The sequence below is a fragment of the Danio aesculapii genome, chromosome 1 (genome assembly GCF_903798145.1).
Source record: "Danio aesculapii chromosome 1, fDanAes4.1, whole genome shotgun sequence".
NCBI lineage: Eukaryota > Metazoa > Chordata > Actinopteri > Cypriniformes > Danionidae > Danio > Danio aesculapii.
This window is the reverse complement of record NC_079435.1, coordinates 56,989,869-57,012,217: the sequence shown is the minus strand read 5'-3', so window position 1 is coordinate 57,012,217 and position 22,349 is coordinate 56,989,869.

Genomic DNA, 22,349 nt, shown 5'->3' with positions numbered 1-22,349 from the left:
TGGAGCTGCGCATCGATGGATTTGCTGTTCAGTGTTTGGACTTTCAGCAGAGAAAATTAAACAGAACTAAACTAAACTTCAACTCTGAACACTGGACTGACAGTTTCAATTTACTAGAACTTCTATCTTAAGCTGCTTTGACAATTTACATTGTACAATTGCTATAGAAAAAAAGATTAATTTTATTGATGAGATGAGTGTGTAGAGTGCCACTTGCTGCTAAAAACTAAGCTCAGAATCGATTTTAGGAGAGAATAATGATGCGTTTTGTAAATCTCAGAATTGCTGCAGAATCTGTTTTTTGCACACAGCTCTGTTAGCCACGCCCCTCGAACTGTTAATTTGCTGTGAATGAAAGATGAATGGATGAGTGGAAAAACCCCCACCCTTTACTTATTATTCTAACACAGCTGAAAATACATCATACTTGGAGTATGCAGCAATTTCCGGCTCTGACTTTGAAGATTACGGTGTATTGAATCATAAACCTTTTATTTAGATAGATTTCTGCTTATAAAGCCATTCATTACAGTTGGCTAGCAGTTCATTGATGCTCAGAGAAAGCACATATTTGTAGAGAAATGCATTCTTAATGACTAATTTAGCTTTTTCTGAAAAAAAAAAACAAAAACAGATGGAATGTTAACCACTGTCAGCTTCAGTTATTGTATGTAGAATTGATTAATTACCATCAAAACTTGGTTTATAAAACAAATAATTAAAATGTATTCTAAAAACAGAATAATGCATTAAAATCAGCATACACAGACACACACACTGGAGATGCATTCGCTCAATTTAATTTAATGATTTAATGAATAGGCATGTACACTTACCGGACACTTTATTAGGTACCCCTGTCCAACTGCTCGTTAACGCAAATTTTTAATCAGCCAATCACATGGCAGCAACTTAATGCATTTAGTCATGTAGACATTGTCAAGACGATCTGCTGCAGTTCAAACCGAGCATCAGAATGGGGAAGAAAAGTGATTTAAGTGACTTTTAATGTGGCATGATTGTGCCAGAGGGCTGGTCTGAGTATTTCAAAAACTGCTGATCTACTGGGATTTTCACGCACAACCATCTCTAGGGTTTATAGAGAATGGTCCGAAAAAGAGAAAATATCCAGTGAGTGGCAGTTCTGTGGGCACAAATGCCTTATTGATTCCAGAGGTCAGAGGAGAATGGCCAGACTGGTTCCAGCTGATAGAAAGACAACAGTAACTCAAATAAGCACTCATTACAACCGAGGTCTGCAGAAGAGCATCTCTGAACACACAACACGTCCAACCTTAAGGCGGATGGGCTACAGCAGCAGAAGACCACACCAGGTGTCACTTCTGTCAGCTAAGAACAGGAAACTGAGGCTACAATTGACACAGGCTCACCAAAAATGGACAATAGAAGATTGCAGAAACTTGTCTGATGAGTCTCGATTTCTGCTGCCACATTCAGATGGTAGGGTCAGAATTTGGCATCAACAACATGAAAGCATGGATCCATCCTGCCTTGCATCAATGGTTCAGTCTGCTGGTGGTGGTGTAATGGTGTGGGGGATATTTTTTGGCACACTTTGGGCCCATTGGTACGAATTGAGCATTGAGTATTGTTGCTGACCATGTCCATCCCTTTATGAACACAGTGTATGCATCTTGTGATGGCTACTTCCAGCAGGATAACGCACCAAGTCATAAAGCATGAATCATTTCAGACTGGTTTCTTGAACATGACAATGAGTTCACTGTACTCAAATGGCCTCCACAGTCACCAGATCTCAATCCAGTAGAGCACCTTTGGGATGTGGTGGAACGGGAGATTTGCATCATGGATGTGCAGCCGACAAATCTGCAGCAATTGCGTGATGCTATCATGTCAATATGGACCGAAATCTCTGAGGAATTTGCCAGTACCTCGTTGAATCAATGCCACGAAAGATTAAGGCAGTTCTGAAGGCAAATGGGGTTCCAACCCGGTGCTAGCAAGGTGTACCTAATAAAGTGGCTGGTGAGTTAGTGATAAAAGGTTTGCAATAATCAGTTTGCTGGTGGTTTACACCATTATTTAACATTATTTAAAAAAACATGTCATGCTGGAGATGATCTGTCTACACTGTTAAAAAAATGCCTCACAATTCCTTCATGTTGTCCCAACACTGATTAATTCGCAAATTTAAGTGGATTGAACATAAAACAATTAAGCTGGGCGAAAAAAAGTGTTGGTTCAGCTCATTTTAAATAATAAGTTTGAACAACCAGCAAAAATCATTTTGAGTGTGTGATGTATTAAAGTTGATGTTCATATATGGATTTAATTTTTTTATATTAGATTGCTCACAGAACTTTCCATTCCTTCCAACACTTATATGGGATTGCAGTCTAATGCTAATTTGCCCTATTTACTCAATTGGGCACTAAATAATTGATTCAATCGAGTGTGTCTAATGCACCAGTGTACAGTACTTAAAATCCATCTAAATAACTGAGGCCATAGCAAACTGATTAAAATGTGAAGGCGATCATATTGTCTTTCTGTTAGAAAGGAACGAATGCAGCAGCAGTGCCATTTCAGTCCATTGATGCACCACGGGGTGTTCACCTCCTGACGGCCCATCAGCACTTATTTCTGCATCAACAAGGCTATTCTGGTGGTCTCTATTAAAATAACCGGCCAACATTACACTCTTGGGTCTTTACAGTGGCGAACAAGCCAGAATATAACCACAGTCAAACTTATACAAATCACTTGACTATTCTTGGATTCTGTTACAAAGATGTCTTGAGACCATTTTTATTTTCATATCCTTGTTGCTTAGTGATGGTGGACTATAAAGAACTCTGAAATGCATTGGACCATATTACAAATAATTTTTAAGTCCTATAACGCATAATTGGTTGTAATAGGTTTGTTTTACAGCTCATTTAGACTTAAAGCGTTGAGTTTTACCATTTTTTAATATATTTAGCCAATCTCCAGGTCTGCTGGGTGCACATTTAGCTTAGCTTAACATAGATCATTGAATCAGATTAGACCATTAGCATCTTGCTCAAAAAGGACTAAAAAATCTAAACAATTTTCTTATTTAAACTGATTCCTGAAAGACCCCAGTGACAGACGAGTCTTCAAATTGATCCTGTGGGCCAACCTGAACACCCACCAGTGACCCACACAGCTTCTCCACGATGACAGTCCAGCATTCTTTACCTTTCAGCACCTAGACTGCAGCTCTGCACAGGAAGTTTGGCCAGAGAAGAAATGGTCATGCTCAACTGAGCCTGATTTCTCTCAAGGTTTTTTCCTTCACTTTCAGCAATAGGTGAAGTTTGTTCTTTGGTGAAGAACTTCTATGTTAAGCTGATTTGACACAATCTACGTTGTAAAAGCGATATAGAAATAAAGATTAATTGAATTTAAAGCTTGACTCTTCGGTAGTTGCATTGTGTAGAAAGAAAGACTAAACTTGCTTTTGGTCTAGGCCAGAGGTGCCCAAACTTTCTTTAAGGAAGGGCCAAATACCAAACGTCATTGAGTCTAGTGGGCCAAAGGTAAATATAGTTGCCATGGTTAATATCCTAATTTATTTAATACTATTTAAAAATGCCTTGAAAACATTGCTTTATATTAACTATTACAGTATTGTTTTTACATTTTATAATGAACTTATTACAATAAAAACATACAATCTCATTTATAAGAGAATTACACTCGTTTTTGGATTGATTTGCTCGCCAATGTCCCCTATCCGTCGAGTGTCAGATTCATTAAAAAAATTTAATTGAAGCATTTAACTTCAGCTTGCTTTTTTTTTTGTAGCTCAGCAATAAAACAAAAAAGGTTACGCTAAATTAGAAATCATGATCTCTGTGATAACAGCATTCGCCCCAACCCTCTCCATCATTCTCATTGTCCTTTCAGATTGGATGGTGGGCCAATTTAAAGGTTACAGTGGGACAACTTTGTCCCGCGGGCCCTACTTTGGGCGTCACTGGTCTAGACTTGTATAGCTGGTGACTATACTCAATCCAGTGTAATAATCAATGAACTTTGTTGCTGTACCATGGCTGCATTAGGGGCAATGATATTACACAGCCCCTGACAACAGTCAAGCCCTACACTGTCTGCATCAGTTAGAATCTGTGTAATATCAATGTGCCTGCTACAGTCATGGTATGGCAACAATGTTTCTTGATTTTTACACTATAATTGGTATAATTCATAGCCATATCAGCCTAGAAAATAGCAGCCTTTCAATTTCTGTCAGTTTTATTACACAATATAACTGCTAGTGTTGTCATGATGCTGTATTTCAACAGAAATGACTGTGATTGGCCGTGAAGGTCATCAGTTCACCAAACTCACCGCTGTTTACTGAGTGTAATCACAGATACAGGGACACTGGAGCAATTTAAAGCCGTGAAGATCAGTTGATTCTTCAGCGGATCACTCGTATGTCAGCTTATAAACAGACCAGCTGATCTTCACGGCTTTAAAATTCTCCATTGTCCCTGTATCTGTGATTACACTCTGTATACCGCGGTTTGGAAAAGTCAAGGTTTTTTGAACTGCCAAAATTTTCTGTAATGTTTTTTTTTTTTTTTTTTTTTTTTTTTTTTAAGGACAACAGTATCTTAAGCAGAAAAAAAAATATTCAAAGATGTTGTTTTACATTGTAAAGAAATCTGTATTTGAAACTAATGAATATAGCAGAAGTCAATGATTCATTGTAATTATTTAGCCTGACAAGTTTACTGCTCCAAAATATTATAAATCTTTCAAAAAATAAAATGTATTGTGTGTGTGTGTGTGTGTGTGTGTGTGTGTGTGTATATATATATATATATATATATATATATATATATATATATATATATATATATATATATATATATATATATATATATATATATATATATTTAGAGCAGTAATCACAATAGCGTGAAATCGTGATATTTTTATCCAAGGTTATCATACCATCAGAGTCTTACACCGTCCCATGCCTAATGGCAAATCGAGATGCTAAAGGTCTAATGTGTTTCAATGCTTTATGCTAAGCTAAACTAAAAACATAGTAAAATAAGCCAATTTTCAAAAACTAAATGAAAACAAACCAATATTAGTATTCCATTACTTGAATTAGTATACTAGTAGTATTCCTTTAAGATCACATACATAGCTAATGTTTGGTATTGGTTAAAGTCGATAAATAGCTAAATGCTTGTTTTTTTTTTTCTTTTCTTGTTTTAGGCTACAGTTGTAGTAGTGTATTTACATTTTGTTTTTATTTGAAAGCTATTCAGTTCATTGTACTATACATGCTGAAATGTCAGAAATAATCACAACTTTTGCTATTAAGGGCTTGCTAAGTATGTTTTAGCTGATGTACATTCTGTATGCAGTACCCACAAATAAATAAAAGCTGAATAGCAAGCTATGCTTTTTTCCAATATGTGCCATGCTTTTAAAATGTATAGTTGAGCCGAGCCACATGTTGAATAAAAAGTTGGACATTATTGAAGGCTCCCGAAGCAGTTTGGTCTGGACTGATAGACTAGCCAAAATCAAATCAATAGTCTGCAAATAAGAGGCTTGTAAATGGGGGAAAAATAGAAAAGCATGATGAATATTATCATTTTTTTTTTTTTCAGGTGCACACAAGCTGCTGTCCTTACTATAGAAAAAAAAATGAGTGAAAGAAAGGAAAGAACATTGCGGACGAACATCCTAAACAGCATGTTTACCAAGTGGGTTAATGAGTTACAATTGAATTAGTCTGACAGCCAATAAGTCCAACTCGTCTGTTAATGCAGACGACAGAGAAGAGAAGGAAGGAAGGTCGATATTTAGAGACCGGGATGTACAATAATCATCACCATGCTGACATAATACGATTCTATCAGTTTATCGATTGTTTGTTCTATGGTTCATTCGTTCTGTTTATCTGTCATTTGTTTTGTTTGTTCGGTCTGTGGTTAGTCCGCTCTGCTTATCTATTCTTCTGTCCGTCTGCATGTCTCGCCATCATCGTTTCATTGATCGTCATGCTGTTTCTATTGTTCTGTCAGTTTATTTGTTCTGTTGTTCAATCTAGGTTTCTACTGTATGTACCAATCATTTTGTTGTTGGGCATCAGTCATTTATTCGATTGCTCTATGGATGGATGTATCTGCAATAGACACATTGCATGATGTCATGACTCATGCACGATGTCAAATAGGGATGATTGTTGACAGAGCAAGATTGGTGCAATTTGTGGATTAATTGCAATTAGGAGGAAAATTGCTTTTTATTTGTTCATTTATTTATTTGTATTAATTTATTACTGACTTATTTACTGTTTTACTTAATTACTATGACTTAATTTACTTCCTGACTTAATTACTTACTAACTGACTTAATTACTGACTGATTTAATCACTGACTTATTGACTTAATCACTGACTTATTGACTTAATTACTGACTTACTCACTTATTTACTGACTTAATTACTTATTGACTTCATGTACTGAATTATTTACTGACTTTTTACAGACTTAATTACGGTTTTACTGACTTAATAATTTTCTGACTGAAGCTATGGTCACACTGGGGTTTGTGTGTGCGAAATTCTGTCGTGCGGCGCTGCGAAAAGGGGCGGGATTAAACAAGCTTATTAGACATTTAAAAAAGCGAGTGATTGCTCCATGTTTTACATTTTTGCCCAGAGAGGTCGTGTTTTGATCCTCGATTGGTCTCACGCAGTCAAATGATGCGATTTCGCAGGTCAGAGTTCACCAAGCTTGAACTTTGCACCGCAGCAACCTGCGAAACATAACGCATGACCCCGCGTTTCCGGTCTGACGCATTCGCGTGCGTATGAATGGAAGTCTATGGGAGGAAAAGTCAAGTGTGACCGCACCTTTATTGACCGACTTAATTATTGACCGACTGACTTATTTAGTGACGTACTGAGTTAATTATTTACTGACTTACTGACTTTTTTACCAACTCACTGAGTTAATTACTGACTTACTGACTTGATCTCTGACATATTGACTTAATTGCTTGCTTAATTATCTAAAGACTTATTTACTGACAGAATTACTGACTTACTGATGTATTTACTGACTTACTGACTTAATTACTTATTGACTTTAGTTACTGAATTGCTTACTGACTTACAGACTGACTTAATTATTTACTGACTTAATAACTGTTTTACTGACCTAATAATTTACTGACTTATTTACTGACTTAATTATTGACTGACTGACTTAATTATTTACTGACTTACTGACTTAACAACTGTTTTACTGACCTAATAATTTACCGACTTATTTACTGACTTAATTATTGACTGACTGACTTAAATATTTACTGACTTACTAACATAATTATTTACTGATGTTTTTACCGACTTACTGACTTAATTACTTCATTGCTTACCGACTTAATTATTTACTGACTTACTGACTTTTTTACTGACTTACTGACTTAATTACTTCATTGCTTACTGACTTAATTATTTACTCACTTACTGACTTTTTTACTGACTTACTGACTTAATTACTTCATTGCCTACTGACTTAATTATTTACTCACTTACTGACTTTTTTACTGACTTACTGACTTAATTACTTCATTGCTTACTGACTTACTGACTTTTTACTGACTTAATTACTTCATTACTTACTGACTTAATTATTTACTGACTTACTGACTTAATAACTGTTTTACTGACCTAATGATTTACTGACTTACTGACTTAATAACTGTTTTACTGACCTAATGATTTACTGACTTATTTACTGACTTAATTATTGACTTAATTATTTAGTGACTTACTAACTTAATTATTTGCTGACTTTTTCTGACTTACTGACTTAATTACTTCATTGCGTACTGACTTAATTATTTACTGACTTAATTGCTTTCTTAATCACTGAATTACTTACTGACTTAATTTCTTGCTGAATTACTGACTTAATTACTTATTGACTTTAATTGCTTACTGACTGACTTACTAACTTAATTATTTACTGACTTATTGACTTACTGGCTTAATTACTTATTGATTTAATTACTTACTGACTATCATTTACTAACTTTTATTTGATTACTTTGTTACTCATTCCACATGTCTCTCATTCTGTCTGCCTTTCATTCATTCAGCTTTGGTAGGACAGCTTATCATGACAAAACAGCTCTAAAAAAGGCTTAATTCCATCATGAGACAAAGCACAATTCCTTCCTGATTTCTGTTTGGGTGAAATAATGACACGTTTCCTGACATTCATACACATAGAGTGAACTCTCTCCATCTCTCTCTCTCTCGCTCTCCTCTTCTCTTGCTCTAGGGTTTTTTCTTCCCCCTCCAGCTGAAGCCAAAGTTGCTTGCTGGCATGCCTTATTAACTCAAAAGTAGATGCTCTATTTTGCTTTGCTTGCCTGGCTTCCTAAACAGCCCCTTTAGCACTCAATTGTGTGTATTATGCATATAGTGTGTGCATGTTTATATGCGGTTTCATGCTCTTGTGTCAAACGGCGTGTGAGAGTCAAGTGCGCCTGGAGGTAATCGACTCAGTAAAAACATTCCGCACATCCACAGGCCCTCACTATCAGCAACAAATATGACTTCCAATAATGCAGTAAAACACTGTCTAGATTTTCACTATTAAAAAGACAGGGATAAACTTATAAGGTGACATTATTACTACTACTACTACTACTACTAATACTACTACTACTACTACTACTACTAATAATAATAATAATAATAATAATAACAATGATAACTATATTATAATATCTCACTTGACATACGGTAATATAATATACTCATGAGTTCTGCAATTCAAGTCACACCATCATATTTATTTAGGTCAAAATTTAGGTATTTTTTATTGATTATTGTTCTAATTGTTGTAGTATTAGTGATAGTATTGTTCATTTATTAAAACTATTTACTTTATTGGGAATAGACCATTTTATTATGACCAAATTAATTAGTTTCAGTTTGAATGTTAATTGTTTTAGAGCTAGCTAGGGCTGGGCGGTATATCGAGTTCTGGGGATATATCGATATGATTCCTCAACGCGATGCTGGATTATCCAATATCTTTCATCGATATGGTTTGAGGCCACACTTGCTAATTGTGTGTGAAACAGACCACTCCAAGGTAGCATGCGAGCTTCACAAATGTGCGCATGCACAAATGAATGATTCACTCCATGAGTAATACAAAAGATTTGTTCAAAATGAAGGAATCGTTCAAGAATGACCCATCACTGAGGCGACATGGAGGACCATGCAGTGCTGGTGTAGTATCGAAATCTGACTCCATCTCCTTCTATGGTCATAGAAGCCTTGTCAAATTGACAAGCAGCACCTGAATGTGTTCAAAAGAATTTAAAACGCCAAAATGGGACGAATGCATTTATGTCTATTATACCGCATTTTGAAAGTAAAACCACCTCATATTCACTGAATTTAAGTGGAGTGTTATATGATGGTCTCTTCTTTACATTTTCACAATAACACATTTATCTCTGCATTCTGGTCTGTTATAACGACTGTTTACATTTATATGCTGAACCAGCATTTCATCACAGTACTCAGAAACTATTTTGTTACTACTTATATCTATAGTCTTTTCGTTTTTATCTCCTTATTTAATATTTTTTATATTTATTTATTTATTTATTTATTTATTTATTTATTTATTTATTTATTTATTTATTTATTTATTTATTTATTTATTTATTTATTTATTTATTTATTCATTTTTTCATTTATAGATTTTTTTTTTTTCACATTTTGCAGTTAACTTTACTGGAAAGCAAGCTGAAATCAGTAGTTTTCCCGATTCTGTTGTTGTTGTTTATTTTATTTTTTTAAAAAAATTATTGTAAAACCTGTAAAATTTTACAGTAAAATTTTATTGATCCTATTAGATTTTTTTTTTTTTTTCTGATTGTAATTTTGCTCCACTTTCACCTCAGCATTCACTTTCAGCCTTGATGGACAAATTAAAGCTGCCACACTGCAGGTAAAGCCAAAGTATAGTATATAGTCACAACTGTATGATTCACCTGACAGGAGATGGATCGTTACATTTACCAGTTCTCAGGGTTTTTTCTTACCCCTGCTGCTCGCTGGCAGCATTTAAAGGCATCATTTGGCTGCAGTATTGGGCTGGATGTGTAGGTCATGTCACTATCACCCCCCTCCTGACACCAGAGGTGACTGCGCCCTTCAGCTCATGCCAGCTTCTGGTATCTTCCACTGAGCGCGTACCAGTCGACTGATGCGCATTATCAATCAGGAGCCTGGCAGGACCAGACAGGCCCAAACGGGCACAGTGGTGCGCCTGTAGAACATGCGGACACCCGCCTGCGTGAACTTTTGTTGAAAGTGCTTCCTGGCTGCGTGGTTGAGGCCAAAATTAACACAGTTTGTCTGACGCATCTGCACACTGTTTACTGAGCACCCCCACCCCCCCCCCCCCTTTTTTTTTTTTTTCCAGTGCAACAACTGCTTTTTTGTGAACATTGAGCATGGACTGTACTACTTTTTGTTTCTATATCTTTTGCTGTCAGTTTTTTTTTTTTTTGTCATTTGGATTTTCTTAGTGGCAATTCTCATTGGATGTGCTCATTCAAATTAACCAAAAAAAAAAAGGGAACATTCAGTTTGTTGTCATGTAACCCAAAAATGAAGCGGGTCAACATATTGAGTAGGGCTGCACATTATATGCTTTCAGCATCGTTATCACATTGTGATCATTCACAATAGTCGCATCGCAGGATATGCAATGTTGAGTTTGTATTATAATTCATCATTTGCATGTGTTTTTGAAGCCTGTGATTTGTACAATGTCCTCAAAGGCATTCAGGCATAAAAAAATTTAACATTTGTGACTTTAACAATAATTAATTTTATTGAATTTTTATTTTTATCTTTCAGTTATTATACTTGAATACTCGGAAAATGAAAAAAAAAAAAAAATTCAATTGTGTATTTTTCCTGATTTGTATTTCTAGATTGTTATGCATAAAGATTCTCACAACACATGCAAATACAGAAATGCACTGCAAACAGCACAGACCACAATGAACGTGTTGGGGGACCCCAAAAAGTTTATAGATTGTTTTATTAGATTTCATGGAGATGCACTCTCACTGCAGAATCATCCCAATTCAACTAGTATTGTAAATTCATTCCAAAGTTATCTGGTGAAATTGTATTCATTTAGCAATATATATTGCAAAATAAATGGGAAAAAAATATTGCAATGCTAGATTTTTTTTCAATATCGTGCAGCCCTAATATTGAGCATTATTGTACATTTTTTTATTTATTTTTTGTCACGAAGATAATAATAATAATAATAATAATGATAATAATAATAATAATAAAATAAATTTTTGAGTAATTACTAGAGTTTTGTTTTAACAATTAAATAATTAGTTGACTTATTGCGTTTATTTTTATTAAAAATAAATATAGATGAATATAGAATGTTTTTTTTTATATTTAACAACTTTTGTAATAATAAGGGTCTTATAGCTGGAAATGAAAACTGCTGTAATTGTTTATTATTATTTTTATTATTATTATTATCTCTTTGATTCCTTTTCTACAAATATTAATATATGGGAATAATAATTTCATCATCAACAGCAAAAATAACAATTTTCTTTTCCATTTTAAATACATTTTTATCAATCGTTTTTACCCCTCCAAATACACACGTGCATACAGTATTTGTGCATATGATTTATTTCCTCCATTTGAAAGTTTTGCCTTTTTGCTAATCGCAATCAGATTTGATTAGCATTCTGTAGGCTTATCTGCAGTCATTCCATTTGCATAATGCATTTAGGCGCCGGGTGCTAAAACAATGCTCACAATTAATGCAAATAAACTTTCTTATCCGTCTTACAGCATAACCATTATTGTCTTTATCAACTTGTCACTACATTTATTTGATATGAAAATGAAGTTGTCAAACTTTTGTCATTTGTCACCTTATAATTGAAGCCGAGTCGATGGAGCGCAGGCTGACAAAACAGTGTATACAAACACAGCGGCTGTAAATTGGGGTCAGCTGTGTGCAATCTTTTGCACTCGATTTCCCAGACAGTGAGCTCTCCGGGGAGCCACAGGTGTCGACTGCATGGCGCTGCAATCGCTGAACATAATATTATCTTTACACGCTGTTTCTAGCCAGAGGAGAAACGGTGCTTTTCAAGAAGCTGCTCATGTGTTGCACAGGGTGCTCAAATTATTAACTATAATTAAATTTAAAACCTTCTGTTTAAAGTTATTTGACCACCATGGATTTGAGGCTTTATATGGATTTTTTTTTTTTAAATGACCACTAAAACATCATAAAAATTGTTTTGGAATGAATTAATTTAGCATATTAGCATAATTTGATAGATAGATAGATAGATAGATAGATAGATAGATAGATAGATAGATAGATAGATAGATAGATAGATAGATAGATAGATAGATAGAATTGAAAGTTTTAAGATTAAGTATGCAAATTATCAATTGTTTAATTAAATATGTATTATTTTGCCTATAATTATAGCAAAAAACAATGTGAACACTTAAATAATAAGATAATATATATAGGTATTAGAGAGTCACCAAATGTTTGGCCAAATTGCGCTTTTGGTTTTGACAAAAAGAGAAAACTGGCTTGATCCTGCTGGTAAACAGCGCTGATGCCTCTTTCACTTTAATCATAAGATGGTTAAAATGTTATTATTTTATAGGTTTGTGTTTTCAAAATCAGTGTAAATTATTTAAATGTCAAAAAAGTATTTCAAAATTACTTTGCATGCGATTGTTGAAGAATACAATAAATAATTATTAAAAAGCATTTTCGGGTTACATTTTTGACCAAGCACATCCAGAATTTTTGGCTTTAAGTCTAGAATTTTCATTTCTAGTTCCAATTTCTAGTTTTCATTCGAAGTTCCCAGATGAGTCTGCATTTAGAGGTTGTTAACTGAGTAGCATTTCTCGGAATGTCTCAACTGACCAATCAGAAATGAGTATTCCAGACAGCTGTGTACTAATCCTACATAACAACCGCTGAATAACAAGGCTCATCCGGGAACTTTGAATCACTGTCATTGAATACGTTCAAATCCCTTTACTTACATCTATGTTCTAATGTATCTGCTTGACTGTCACTCCGTGCTTTTAAACTGTTTGGCATTGTCTTGTGAATAACTAATATGTAGGATAGTATATGCTTTATTTAGATATAATTGCTTCTGTCAGCTTTGCGTTTTTGATTGTTTTTGGCAACTTGTGAGTGAATAATGCACATCTTATACTCCATCAGACGTCCGAGATGATTATATTCACAGAATAAAGCCCTTCAGTCTTATACAACAGTGCTTTGCTTTGGGCTGCTGATAAGCCTGTCAGGATTTATTCTGTGATAACAACCTTCTGAATGTGTGAGTTAACGTGAATTATTTTTTATTTTAATAAATTTTAATTACTTTATTTATTTATTATTATACTTTTATTTATTTTTAAATTCAACCACTATTTTATTTTATCTCTCCAAACCTGTCAATAAATGCATTAGCTAGTGGAGCGTTATTTTAAAGTGTTGCCAATATAATAACAGCCAGTTTCAATTAAAATTAACAAACAAAAAAACCTTTTTGCAGTACCTGAATGCTGATTTTCAGATACACAGAGGCTGATTTATCCTTAACAGATGTCTAAAAACAACATCTGTGCAATTGAAAAGGAAAAGGACTAACGTCAGATCCTGATTTAGCACCCTTCTGAAGGTTGTTCTTGCAATGCACAGCATCCAGCTCTGAATATCATGACTAATATTTGAAGTTTAACCTGCACGGTCAGGCATATAATTATTCAAATGAAGGTTTAATCTGTCTGAGAAGTTGAAGGATTGCACAGGGCATATACGGAGATGCGGGCTGGGGAAAAAACTAGGTCATCTTCATATTGTGACAGCGGCCGTCTTTCTGCAGCGTGACTGAGGGAGACGAGGCCGATTCACAAATGCGCTTTAATATATCGGCGTCTCCACTTGCATCTATTGTCCTCATAAGAATATGGTAATGTTTCAGTTCTTCAATAAATCAGATATGATGGAAGCTCTCGATATTTTTATTTTGTTTCTGCCGCCGTTTAAATTGCAAAATGCCCCAGTATTAGTCATGCGACGTCTGTGTTTTAGCTCTCAGACTCAATTGCACAAGTATGCATCCTAATGCGCTTATTATATGAAAAAAATCAACAGGCAATGCGCTTTGTTTTGACTCTCACGTCTACAGTGTATTGTTATGACCCCCTACTAAAGCAAATTGATCTGATAAAAGTCGTCCCTGAATTGAGAGTGTGTGTTATTCAGCAGGGGTTTCATCCGGCTATTCAGATGCATCATCCGCTAACATTCCCCCAGTGACTGAATCAAGAAGAAACAATATGGGCACCATGAATAATTCACCAAGCTCTGTGTCTTCACATCTGGCTTTGTAAAAAAAGTTGTTGTTGTTGTTTGTGAATGACTCATAACTGTTTCCTTTTAAATCACCTAATTACTGTTATGGTTGATAAGTAAACCCATACAGAGTATAGTAATTTAATTACATTTTTTAATGTTTATTTATTATTTTTTGTATTTAGTTAAAATATTTTTTATTTATTTATTTTTTATTTAATAACATTTTGTATTTAATATTTTTTATTTATTTATTTTTTATTTAATAACATTTTGTATTTAATATTTTTTATTTAATATTTTTTTTAATACAATTTAGTTTAATAGATTTTAATTGAACTAAATTTACATTTATTTCATTTTAATTGTAATTTAATTATTTAAAGAATGTAATTTTAAAGAAACTTTTTGATTTAGTGGCTATTTTGTGTTTGTACAATATAATAATTTGACATTTAAATTGAATTGAATTTAAGGACGGAAGTTTAAAGTAAGTTTAAATGGTTATCAATGTTTTTGATGTAGTGGTTATTACAATATTTAGTTTTATTATTATTATTATTATTATTATTATTATTATTATTATTATTATTATTATTTGTTTTTTATGTTTATAAAACTTTTTAAAATTGTATTTTGATTTATATTTAGCTGTATACTAGCTTTATACTTTATTGTTTGTTTATTTGATTTGGTTTTAATTCGTTTTTTATTGATTTTTAAAAACCATACAGTCCATATCTTTAAAGATAAGGTTTAATTTAATAAAATTTAATAATTTTTTTAAAAATAGTTTTTACTTATCATTGAACGTTGATATTTATTTATTAAAAATTTTATTTTAAGGAATTTCATGAAAATTAATGTGTGAATAACTGTCAAAAAATATTAAATAATTCTCACACATTCTGATATCCATCTGTCATCTGCCATTTATTTGTTTATTTTGTTTGTTTTGACTTTTTTTTATTTGTTTGCTTTGAGTTCATTTTTTATTTTAAATTTCCTTTTAAAGAACTCAATGAAAATTATTTAGAAATTGTCAAAAATAAATATTGAATTTCTCACACATTCTGATATCCATACATCTGCCACACTCACTCACTCACACTCACTCACTCTCACTCTCACTCACTCTCACTCTCACTCACACTCACTCTCACTCACACTCACTCACTCACTCACTCACTCACTCACTCACTCACTCACTCACTCACTCACTCACTCATTTCATTCATTCATTCACTCATCAAGTTACTCTTAAAATCAGATAATAATGTATTGATTTGTACATTTCCCTTTTATTATGTGATCCCAAAAGTTATTTACTCAAGATTTGAACTTTCTCACAAAGAATAAAAAAAGATGCATCGCTCAGCATTTTTTTTTGGTCAGCTGCAAACTCATTTCATCTTCTTCTTTCAGACATTTTTCTCTACACCATCCAGACGTCCTCCTGGCAGTGAAATTGACCACATTTGTAGAGTCAGTAAAGTTGTATCCTCTTTCTGGAGTGTTGGACAGTGAATTGGAAGTAGTTCATGGCTGACAGACATAGAGCCGTTTCTGCTCGAGTGCGAATGAATTTGCTCATCCATAATGCAGCAGTATATTTTGTGCTTAGAAAAGGCTTTTGTTTCCTCCCGAGTAAATAAAACAACTTTCAAGCTGTGATCTTAAGTAAAACAACTTTTGTTGTACAATTCATGTCATCACTCCTCATGTGACTCGTCACTCCAAACCTGTATAACTTTCTCCTGACATAATTATTTTGGGATTTTTTTATTTTTTTTTACATTTTATTTACAGTAATTTGATTTAAATTTAGTTTATTTATATTTTTTATTATTTATTTATTTTATTTAAAGTATTTTATTTTATTTTCACTCCAACCTGTATAACTTTCTTCTGACAAATAATTATTTTGCGATTCGTTTACATTTTATTTACTTAATTTATTTTATTTATTTTATTTTATATTAGTTTTGTATTGTATTTTATTTTTACTCCAACGTGAATAACTTTATTTTGCCAAATAATTATTTTGGAATCTTTTAAAAAGCAAATTAAATTAAATTAAATGCATGTTTTAGGATTTAAAAGAAAAAATTATTAATATTTTAATTTATTATTTTTTTATTTTAATTACTACAAGTAAAATTAACAAATAAAGTGTATTTAAAAGTAAATAAATAAATAAATAAATGCATAAATAAATAAATACGTAAATAAATGTACATTTAAATGCATGTTAATTGTATATTTATAGTATTATATTTTTTATTAAATTAAAATTTATTTTTTTTTAGGTTTATTTAAAATTTTATTATTTTTTGAACATTTAAGTTTTTATTTTTAATTATTTTATATTAGTAAAAAAAGGTAATTTATATTTATATTTCACATGGGTTGCCTCATCAATACAACAAATACTGTATATATTTTGGGGGGAAAAATTACTTTTTATTTGAAACAATTCATTTTAGTTTGTCTATTTTTTTCTTTCTTTTAGATGCCAAAACAATATGCGGTTGTATAATGACTAACAGCAAAACTCTTGAATAATTTCTGATTCCAGTGTATCTCCTTTAATGTTTTTTAAAGGAGACTGGAAAAGGCTAAGACAGAAAACAGAAGCAATGTTAAGCAGTCCATTGTGGCTATTGCTTGGTTGTTAAGGAAAGTCATAGAAGCAGCAAGCAAATAGAAGTTTGCAGTCATATTGTTTGCTGTTAAAACGTCTTGCTCTCTTCATCCTTGGAGAAAATCCCGAGTAAATCTCTGCTGCCAGCTCTGTCTCCGTTTCTGTGAAGCAGCTTAATTGTAAAACATTAAGTGTGTTGGCAGAAGAGCTGGAAACTGAAGCGGAAAATGGCTTGACGTGTCACTTCCAATAAGTTGAGCAGAGTAAATGCAGTGGAGCCGCAGGTTATCAGGAAACTTTCCTCTGATACTCGTATGCTGGACCTGAAGAACACACTATCATCATACCCACACACTTACATTTTAAAAACACTTCAGGTTGAAGAAATGGCTTGATTTATTTTGCACTTTTATTAAATTTAGTTTTTGTTTTGTAATATGTTTACAAATGTCTAATCTACTGTACTCTTATCTATTCTAAATGTATCTAATCTACTTGTAATCCTAAATTAAATAATTAATTAATTTGTTTATTTTGCCTTTTTATTTGTTTATTTATTCATTTGACCTTTTTATTTATTTATTTGACCTTTTTATTTTATTTATTTCACATTTGTTATTTTATTTATTTATTTATTTATTTGTTTATTTATTTATTTGACATTTTAAATTTTATTTATTTGTTTATTTATTTATTTATTTGTTTCTTTATTTGACATTTTTAATTTTTATTTATTTATTTATTTATTTGACCTTTTTATTTTATTTATTTCACATTTTTAATTTTATTTATTTATTTGTTTATTTATTTATTTGACATTTTAAATTTTATTTATTTATTTGTTTATTTATTTATTTTACATTTTTAATTTTATTTATTTATTTGACATTTTAAATTTTTATTTATTTATTTGACATTTTTAATTTTATTTATTTATTTATGTATTTATTTTGCAAAAAAGATTTATTTATTTATTTATTTATTTATTTATTTATTTATTTGTTTGTTTGTTTATTTATTTGACATTTTTTTATTTTTATTTATTTATTTATGTATTTATTTTGCAAAAAAGATCTATATAAACTGTTGAATCTCATCTATTTTAAAAATACCTTTTAATAGATTAGAATAATTTATTTGCTTTCATTTATTTTGCCTGGTTAAAGAAATGACTTGACAGTCACTTGTTTTGCTTTATTTTGATCTATGTATGTTGAGCTTGTTTTCTTATTTTTTATCATTTTATATAACGGTTTTATGTTAGTGTTGCAACTATTGTTGTTTAAATTTTTATGTATTTGTTTGTTTGGCAGCATGATGGCTCAGTGGTTAGCACTGTGGCCTCACAGCAAGGAGGTCGCTGGCTCGAGTCCCAGCATTTCTGTGTGGAGTTTGCAAGGTGTCCCTGTGTTGGCATGGGTTTCCTCTGGGTGCTCCAGTTTTCCCCACAGTCCAAACACATACACTATATGTGGATCGATTAAAATAAACTACACATATGCTGGAATAATTGGCGTTCATTCCGCTGTGGCGACCTCTGAAATTGAGACTAAGCCGAAGGAAAATGAATGATTAAATTTTGTTTGTTTTTTATTTTTCATCTGTTATTTTGTTTTTTGTTTTTTACATTTATATACAGAAAAACTAGTTTATATATTGATTTGTTATTTTATTTCACATTTTATTTATTTATTTAATTAGTTATTTGACCTTTTTATTTATTTGACCTTATTTCATTTATTTATTTTATAAAATTTTAGCAAATCTATTTAATCTAATTTATTTTATCTAATCATTTTTAGTAGATTAGAATAATTTATTTGCTTTATTTTGCCTTTTATTTTTTATTCATTTATTTTGTCTTTTTATTTGTTTTGCTCTTTATTTATTAATTTAGTTTTTTGTAATCTGGTAACAAATATGTCTAATCAGCTGTACTCTATTTATCTATTCTAAATATATCTAATCTATAGTAATCTTTAATTAAATAATCTATTTAGCGTTTTATTTATTGATTCTACCTTTTTATTTTTACATTTATTTAGCCATTTTATTTATTTGTTTTGTTTTATAATCTGTTAACAAATGTCTATTCTACTATAATCATATAAATATATCTAATCTATTGTTATTCATTTGTAATAATTAATGAATTATTTTAGCCTCTTTAGTCAGTCATTCATTCATTTATTTGTTTGACCATTTTAGTCCGTCTTTCAGGTGAGTCCTGACTCTCTGTGGTCATTAAAAATCCCAGGATGTCCTTCAAAAAAAGAGTAGGGGTTTAACCCTGGCATCCTGGCCAAATTTGCCAATTGGCCTCTGCCCATATGATAATTGGCTTCATCACTCTGTCTCCTCTCCACCAATCAGCTGGTGTGTGGTGTGCGGTCTGGCACAATATGGCTGCTGTAGTGTCATCCAGGCGGATGCTGCACACTGGTGGTAGATGAGGAAATTCCCCCCAACCTGTAAAAGCGCTTTGAGTGTCCAGAATAGCGCTATATAAATGCAAGGAATTATTATAATAATTATTTTTATTTTTATTTTGCCTTTTATTCATTTCTTTTGTAATCTATTATTGCAATTTTAGTATATTTTTATTTCAGATTCGGTTTATGTTTTTATAATCTGCATTAGTTTCTTTTTTAAGGTGGCTCAGTGGTTAGCACTGATGCATCACAGCAAGAAGGTCGCTGGTTCGAGTCTCTGCTGGGCCAGTCGGCATTTCTGTGTGGAGTTTGCATGTTCTCCTCGTCCTCTGGTTTCTGGGTGCTCCAGTTTCCCCCACAGTCCAAAGACATGCGCTATAGGTGAATTGAGTAAACTAATTTGGCTGTAGTGTGTGTGTGTGTGTAAATGAGTGTGTATGATTGTTTCCCAGTACAGGGTTGCAGCTGGCAGGGCATCCGCTGTGTAAAGCATATGCTGGATAAATTGGCGGTTTATTCCCCGGTGGTGACCCCTGATTAATAAAGGGACTAAGCCGAAGGAAATGAATGAATGAATGGATGAAGTTTCTTTTTAAAATATACATTATTTTATTTATTTAGTTAATTTATTTATTTATTTATTTAGTTATTTATTTAGTTTTAGCTATCATTTTATTGAAACATTGCACACTGATTTCATGATTAATGAAGTCTGAGTTCCATATGGTCAGCAGAATCACCTCTAGAGCGTCACACTTGTTGTTGCCATCGTTGCGTTCACGCTTACATAAATGCAAACGAATGACATCACTTCCCTTTCATCTTCCCCTGTGCAAAGAACAAAAGCTGACAAGCACAGCAGCCCCTGGAAGAGCAACCAAACCCTCAGTGTTTGTGTCTGTGACTCAGCCGTCTGTTTACCGCTAAATCAAAGCTATATGGCTATTCATAGCCTTTACCAAACCCCGACGCTTTAATCTCTATTCTTCCGTTCGCAGCTTCTGCTTTACTGTGCATCTCTTCACAGACACGCATGTTAATTGAGGGGTGGGAGGGTTATTGTAATGTTAGGAATAGATACGTTCGGATGAGGTTTGGTGACTCAAATCTTCATCAACCTAAAGCACCCTCTGATTCTTCTGTTTTTAAAGAAATGGCTGAACACTGCGTGAGTGTGTGGCTCTTTTTGTTTAACACTCTGGTTTGCTTGTTGTTGCTGTAGCTAGGGTTGTGAGATATTGGAAAAATTTTACATGCCGATTTTTTTTCTGTGATATACACACACCGGCCACTTTATTAGGTACACCTGTCCAACTGCTCGTTAACGCACATTTCTAATCAGCCAATCTCATGGCAGCAACTCAATGCATTTAGTCATGTAGACATGGTCAAGGCTAACTGCTGAAGTTCAAACCGAGCATCAGAATGGGGAAGAAAGGTGATTTAAGTGACTTTCAACGTGGCATGGTTGTTGGTGCCAGAAAGGCTAGTCTGAGTATTTCAGAAACTGCTGATCTGCTGGGATTTTCACGCACAACCTAGGGTTTAAAGAGAAAGGTCTGAAAAAGAGAAAATATCCAGTGAGCGGCAGTTCTGTGGGGGCAAATGCTTTGTTGATGTTGATGCTTGTTGAGGAGAATGGCCAGACTGGTTCCAGCTGATAGAAAGGCAACAGTAACTCAAATAACTACTTGTTACAACCGAGGTCTGCAGAAGGCGGATGGGCTGCAGCAGCAGAAGACCACACCAGGTGCCACTCCTGTCAGCTAAGAACAGGAAGATGAGGCCACAATTCACACAGGCTCACCAAAACTGGACAATAGAAGATTGGAAAAACGTTGCCTGCTCTCATGAGTTTCAATTTCTGCTGCGACAATCGGATGATAGGGTCAGAATTTGGCATCAACAACATGAAAGCATGGATCCATCCTGCCTTGTATGAACGGTTTAGGCTGGTAGTGGTGGTGTAATGGTTTGGTGTTAACATGACAATGAATTCACTGTACTCAAAGCACCTTTTGCATGTAGTGGATCATAGATGTGCAGCAGACAAATCTGAAGCAACTGCGTGATTCTATCATGTCAATATGGACCAAAATATACAGGAATATTTCCAGTACTTTATTGAATCTATGCCATGAAGGATTAAGGCAGTTCTGAAGGCAAAAGATGATCCAACCCGATAAGGTGTCCCTAATAAAGTGGCCAGTTTTATTTATTTTCATTTGTATCATTTTTTGTTATTTAGTTGTTGTTTTTTATTAAGGTTATGCTTTTTATTTTTCATAGTTATTTATTTTATCATTTTTTAATTAATCAAAGGAAATGCATTTATTTATTTTTTGCTTATTTTGCACGTTGATGATTGATTTATTCTTTTTGTTTATTTTTGCCTGTCTTTGTCTAAATTTTATTTTATTTTTATATCTGTCGTTTTTATTTTCTATTATTTGTTTTATTGTTTTAAGACAACGCTTTTTATTTAAATTTTTTTGTAGTTTATTTTTATAATCTTTTATTCATCAAGGCAAATACATTTTTTTTGCTTATTTTTTCACATTGATTTGTTTGTTTTTGTTTACTTTTTCTTCTTTTGTTTGTCTTTGTTTTAATTGCTGTGTAAATTTTTATTACTTGTTCGTACGTTTATTTGTGTATTTTTTTTCTTTGCATCTTTTATTGATTTGTTTGTTTATTTTTATTTATGAAGACAAACTAAATTCTTAATGTCTTTTGTGCTGTCTTTTGTGCAGCTTATTTTGCACATTGATGTTTCTTTTTTTTTTCTT